The sequence below is a fragment of the Tamandua tetradactyla genome, chromosome 4, assembly GCF_023851605.1.
Source record: "Tamandua tetradactyla isolate mTamTet1 chromosome 4, mTamTet1.pri, whole genome shotgun sequence".
NCBI classification, from domain to species: domain Eukaryota; kingdom Metazoa; phylum Chordata; class Mammalia; order Pilosa; family Myrmecophagidae; genus Tamandua; species Tamandua tetradactyla.
This window is the reverse complement of record NC_135330.1, coordinates 7250204-7256980: the sequence shown is the minus strand read 5'-3', so window position 1 is coordinate 7256980 and position 6777 is coordinate 7250204. Positions and strand designations below refer to the sequence as shown.

General features: G+C 38.1%; 1 pseudogene; it reads right to left on the bottom strand.

Moving 5' to 3' along the window:
- Window positions 1-2298: 2298 nt before the first annotated feature.
- LOC143680135 (TBC1 domain family member 1-like) lies at window positions 2299-6308 on the bottom strand (annotated as a pseudogene).
- Window positions 6309-6777: the final 469 nt, after the last annotated feature.

Below are 6777 nucleotides of genomic sequence, written 5' to 3'. Positions count from 1 at the left end.
TGCCTTGGCACCATTTTTTTAAATAAATGGACCGTAAATGTGTGGGTTTGCTTCTAGACTCTCTATTTGTCCATTGATCTATGTATCTGTCCTTCTGCCAACACCCCAAAATTTTGATTACTGTAGGTTTATAGTAAGTTTTGAAATCAGGTAGTGTAGATCTTCCAACTTTCCTGTTTTTTCAACAAAATTGTTTAGGCTATTTTAGGCCCATTGCATTTCCGTATAAATTTAGGATCAATTTGTTAGTTTCTGCAAAAAGCTTTCCGGGATTTTGATGGATGTTGCATTGTATTTATAGATCAATTTGTGGAGACTTGCTACATTACCAATATTTAGTGTTCCAATCTCCAAACACGGTATATATATTCCTTTATTTAGATCTCTAATTCTCTTAGCGGTTTTGGTAGATTTCAGTGTTCAGCTCTTGCACTTTTGTCAACATTATTCTTAAGCATTTTATTGTTTTTATACTATTATGAATGAAATTGTTTCTTTAATTTCCTTTTCAGTTTGCTTATTGCTAGTATATAGAAATATACATTTTTTGGCATATCGATCTTGTATTCTGAAACTTTGTTATACTCACTTATTAGTTCTAGTATATATTTTGAAGATTCCCTAAGATTTTCTATATACAAGGTATAAAGACAGTTTTACTTCTTTTCCATTCTGTCACTCTTTCATTTCATTTTCTTTCCTATTGTCCAAGCTGCAACTTCCAGCACAACATTGAATAGAAGTGATACAATCATACATCATTGCCCTGTTCCCAATCGTAGTGGGAAAATTTCACTCTTTCACTATTAAATATGATATTAGCTGTAGGTGATCATAGATGCCTTTTATCAGTTTGAGGATTATGGCTTATTGAATTTTTATCATGAATAAGTATTGGATTTTGTCAAAAACCTTTTTGCATTTATTAATATTGCATATCATGGCAATCGGACCTGAGAGCTGAGAGGATGATGCTCAAGCTTGGCTAAAGTTTTTACAGGGGATTAGTAAAGGAGGTATTGCGAGGTACTAATTATTGTGATACAATGTAAATACTAAACAAGATGATGAGTACTTAAGCCTATTTATATGGCCTTTGATTTATTAAAGTTATTTTGTATGTCTAGCTTTTGTCATAGGATAAATGTGAGGATTAAATGAGATAGAGTAAGTGACAACCTAGTCCTGTCTGGGTATCTAGTAAATAATATCCCCTTTTCTTCCTCCCCATGCTAAAACAAATGAAGTCAGTTGTTGAACTTTGGAACTACTTTATAAATGAAAAGAAATTAGTTTTCCTATTGGCATACAGTCAGCATGATTCTGAATTGCTTTTAAGAGTACCTTTTCTTTTGGAAAATAAACACTTTATACTGTTAAAAAAATATTGCATATTATATCAATTACTGTTTGGATGTTAAGCCAATCTTACATTTCTGGCATAAAACCAACTTGCTCATGGTAATAATTCTTTCTGTATGGAAAGAATTCCATAATAATTCCATGGTAATAATTCTTTCTGGATTAGCGATCCAGTTCACTAATATTTTGTTGAGGATTTTTGTAGTTTTCCCATGATGTTGTTCTCTGGAGTTAGTATCAGAAAATCAGTTTGTATCTATTTCCTTTTCCTCTATTTTCTGAAATACGTTATGTAGGATTGGGATTATCTTTTCCTTAATGTTTGGTGTAATTCACCAATGAATTATCTGGGCCTGGTTTTTCTTTGTGAGAAGATGTAAAATTTCAATTCTTTTTCTTTTTAAAATTGATACAGGTGTAGTTAGATCTTCTATATTTTCTTAAATTAGTTTTTTTTATAGACACAAAGGTGCATTTATTCATGTTCAAGGCATCTAAATCTAACAAGTACAGTACCCATGTCCAGAGAAGGGATGAATTATATCTTAAAACAACAACAAAAACAGTGGAACATTCAGCCCTTGAATCGCAAGTTTATTTATTTATTTATTTATTTAAAAATTTAACAAATGAACAAAAACATTCTTAACATATGATCATTCCGTTCTACAGACATAATCAGTAATTCACAATATCATCACATAGTTGCATATTCACCATCATGATCATTTCTTAGAACATTTGCATCATTGAATTGCAAGTTTTAGTTGAGAATTTGTGTGCTGGCAAGCCAGTTTCCTTTCTGAGAAGCACACTTCATGCTTCATTCCCTTCCTCCACCATCTCTCTCTCTCAGTTAAGACTTGGACAGTGTTAGAATGGTGCAGCAATCTCTCCTCCGGAGGGGTGCTCCGGCGAGGTGCTCTCCCTGAGCTGTCACTCACCCCTGGGCTCAGGCTGAGCAAGGCCAGTCTCTGCACTGCTCAGCTCTGCTGTCTGCCTCCGAAGCTCCTCCGCCATCTGCAGCAGGGCTGACTGCTCCAGTTCTAGAGCAATGCGGACCTGCTCAAGTTTGCTTTGGCTGGTCGGAAGCTTCCTAGCTGTGGCTTCAAGGCTTTGGGTTCTACCATTTGCCACCTACAATTGTCAAGGTTCTGTTTGCATAGACTGTTGCTGGCTCTCTCTAATTTATCCATTCTTTGTTTGTCACTGAGAGGAGAGGAATCAATAAGTTCTTCTTTGAAGTAGGTGGTACTCAACTTCATAAACTTGTAACTGTTTGGAGATGTCCATTTCAAACACTTGATTGATCGTATTCTCCATTTGCACCAAGCCCAGGTTATGGCTTCTGGTTTTCATGCTGCAGAATCAAGGGCTTATGGCTTCCCAATAGACCTAAAGCCACTTTAAATATGACCTCTGATCCTTGCAGAAAGATCTTATCAAAGACTCTGGCTACAAATCCCAGTGGAAACTGTGAGGCAAATGCTGTAGGAAACCAAGGGTGGCATAGAGGCTGGGGCCAATCTTGTGTTATTCTAGTTGATTGTAGGGATCACGGTGGTAATGGTGAAGAAGCCTCGAGAGCTGGAACATCTGATCTGTAATACAATCATATCTGGCCGGTACTATTTCTGCAATCCCATGTCAAATATCATAAACTTGAGCACTTTAAATGCCTCTTTCTCACTCATATGAAGCAGGAAAATGCCTGCCACAAAGCTGAGACCTTGACAATGTCCTACTTCCTGGTCTAGAATTGAGTAGGCCTTCAAAATATTGTAAGGTGACAGCTGCCCTGCTCCAAGCTGGGCAGAGAAGTACGGATGTGTTACAAAGGTTTGCCCAAGGTCAATGAGAATTGCATGCTGCTGGGAAGTTAGCTGTTTCAAGTGTTCTTTGTATGGTGTGTCATTTGGCTGCTGTTCCCTGGGAAACTGAGGCCTGAGTTGGTATTGCTCAGTGAGGAATTACCGGCTTTACCCTGGTGATGACGCGGCACACGCTGCCCAACAGCAGAATGCATTTCTTCCATGTCAAATTTAATTTTTTATCCTCCTGGAGTGCTGAGCATCTTTTCCCACACCATAGGAGTAATTTCTTAATAATCAAGTTTCAGGTGCTTGCTCAGCAAATCATTTTCAGAGGCTTGTAGCTTCTTGTTTTCTTTCTCCATTCTGAGGAACAGCATCTGTTGCAGAATAGCTTTTGGCCATAGTTCTCGAAGCTTGCAAGATGTCCTTTTCTCCTCTTCTAGTACAGGGCCAAAGGATCCATCTTCACAAACTGGTTCTAAAGGAGATGGTAGGGGAAGCACTCCCCGCTCTGAGTAATCTTCATATCTGCTTGCAGAATCACAGATTGTTTGGGGTTGCTACTTGGAGAAAGACCTGCTGTCCCCACGAATGCTTCTGTGTCTTCACAGGGGTTCCACTCGCATCCCCTGGATTGTTTGCTTTGGACTAAAAGTCCTTTCGCTCTCAACAGAGTCGAGAGGTTATCTTGGAGGTATAATGCATATTCTTATGTATTATATAGATAGCCCCTTTCTAGTTTAAGAAGCTAGAGGGAAGTGCCTGAAACTGTAGAGCTGTGTTCCAGTAGCCGTGTTTCTTTAAGATGAATGTATAATGATATGGCTTTCACAATGTGATGGTGTGTTTGTGAAAACCTTGTGTCTGATGCTCCTTTTATCTATGGTATGGATAGATGAGTAAAAAATATGGATTAAAAATAAATAAATAATAGGGAGAACAAATGTTGAAACAAATCGATTGGATTGAAATACTAGTGATCAACAAAAGGGAGCGGTAAGGAGTATAGAAAAAAATAGAGGAAACAAAGGTTAAAATATACTGGGTAGATGGAAATACTAGTGGTCAATGAGAGGGAGGGTTAAGGGGTATGGTATGTATGAGTTTTTTCTTTTTTCTTTTTATTTCTTTTTCTGGAGTGATGCAAATGTTTTTAAAAATGATCGTGGTGATGAATAAACTACTATGCGATGATATTGTGAGTCACTGATTGTACACTATATGTGGACTATTTGTATGTTAAGAATGTTCGTGTTTGTATGTTGCTTTGGTTTGTCAGTTAAAAAAAAGGGTGGGGATTTATTAAGTTGCCAGTTTACAATTCTAAGGCCATGAAAATGTCCAAATTAAGGCAAGGCTATAAAAATGTCCAAATTAATGCATCCAAGGAAAGATACCTTGGCTCAAGAAAGCCAATGATGTTTGAGGTTTCCCTCTCAGCTGAAAAGGCACGTGGCATGACCGCTAGATTTTTCACCAGGCTTCTTCAGTAGCTTCCCGGGGAGTGTTTTCTTTATGCAACTTCAAAGGTCTCAAGAGTGTGGGGTCTTGGCTCTAAAGCTTTTTCCAGAACGATTTCCTCTAAAAGCTAGTTCAGGGTGGTGCGATGATGGCTCAGTGGCAGAATTCTCATCTGCCATGCTGGAGTCCCGGGTTCAATTCCCGAAGCCTCCCCATGCAATTTTGGTTATTTGCATGTTCCCTTCTTTTTTCTTGGTCAGTCTAGCTAAAGACTTAGCTAGTCTGTTGATCTTTTCAAAGAACCAACTTTTGGTTTCACTGATTTCCATTGATTTTCTCTTTCATTGGTCTTCAATTATTTCAATTAAATAATAATTTTTAAAAAGGTGGTGTCTTAGCCCTCCATGACAAATGCCACACAATGGGTTGGCTTAAACAACAAGGTTTCAAAGGCCAGAAGTCCAAATCAAAGCACTGGCGAGAAGGTTTGCTTCGTCTTGTCCCAGGGTCAACGTTCTGGCTCGTGGTCGGTCCGTGGGTTCCTTTGCTTTTCTGTTATGCTGCCATGTCCTCTCCTTTCTCTTCTGACTTCCGGTGACTTCCAGGTTCCGGCTGCTCCCTGTCCCTTTACAATGGGTGCCCATCCACAGGAAGGTGGATCAAGGCCAAGAACGTGTTTTAAAACAATCGCATTTAAAAGTGTTATATGGGCACAAAGACAGCCTAATAGAAAGACCTGGCACAGGGACATGTGCACAGATACAATATAGAGTGTCCAAGTGGGACACTACAGATGGGAGAAAATGAAACGGGTCCTGCGATTCATGCCATATAAAAAGATAAACTCCAGGGTGATTTAAAAACCTAAATGTAAAACACAAACTATAAACATGTAGAGGATAACCTAAGTGAGTATCTTTTTAACCTTGGGTTAAGGAGGATTTCTGAAAAACAAAAAGAACACAAAGGAGAAAAATTTGGCTACAATAAATAATTTCTGTTTGCAAAGATATAATAGAGTGAAAGGACAAAATTTTATTACTATAATCTCCTCTCTTTTTTTTAGAAAAATCACTTTATTGTCATTGTAGTGAGGTTCCCAGATGAAATGGAGCTAAATATATTGTAAAACCTGACATCTTTAACCACAGTACTCAGAACCTTTTTTCTCTAGACATTTGGGGAAATTTTAAATAAACAAAATACATTTTTGTTGTATTATGTGCATAAAAATGTATCATGTATAACTTTATTTGTTCAGAATTATGTTTTGTAAATTACATTTTAAAAATTTAAATTCAGAACATAAATTACAAAATCACTATTATTATTTTAGTTGTAGAACAGATTCCAGAGCTTTGTATGGGTTACAATTCCACAATTTTAGGTTTTTCCTTCTAACTCCTCCAAGACACTGTAAACTAAAATCAATATGATTCAGCAGTCATACTCATTGTTAAATCCTAGCTTCTCGTTATAACTCCACCTTCTTTGATCTTTCTTCCAAACTTTATGGACATTTGGGCTATGCTCATTCTAACTGTGCATAATATGGGATAGGGGATGGAACTAGTTGACAATGGAGAGGTTGGCCCTTCTGGGTTTCAGGGCTTATCTGGCCTAGGAACCCACCTGCAGGTTACAGATTTCTAGAAAGTAATCATAATGCATGGAACCTTTGTAGAATCTCAGATAAGGCTCTAGGTGTTCTTTAGGGTTGGCAGGAATGATTTTGGTTGGGGTTTGGCAAAATATGATAAATAGTAATATCTAGCTGAAGCTTGTGTAACAGTAGCCTCCAGAGTAGCATCTTGACTCTAATTGAACTCCCTTAGCTACTGATACCTTGTTACAATTATTTCCCCCTTTTGGTCAGGAAGGCATTGTCAATCCCACAGTGCCAGAGCCGGGCTCATCCCTGGGTGTCATATGGTAGTGGGGAGGGTAATGATTTCACTTGTAGAGCTGGGTTTAGAGAGAGAAAGACCGCATCTGAGCAACAAAAGAGGTCCTCTGAAAGTAACTCTTAGGCAAGAATTATGGAAATAAGCTTCACAAGAGCAAGCCTCAAGATCAAGGGCTTGGCCTATTGACTTGGGAGTCTCTAATGTTTGAGACAGTATCAGGGGTTTCCCTGGTG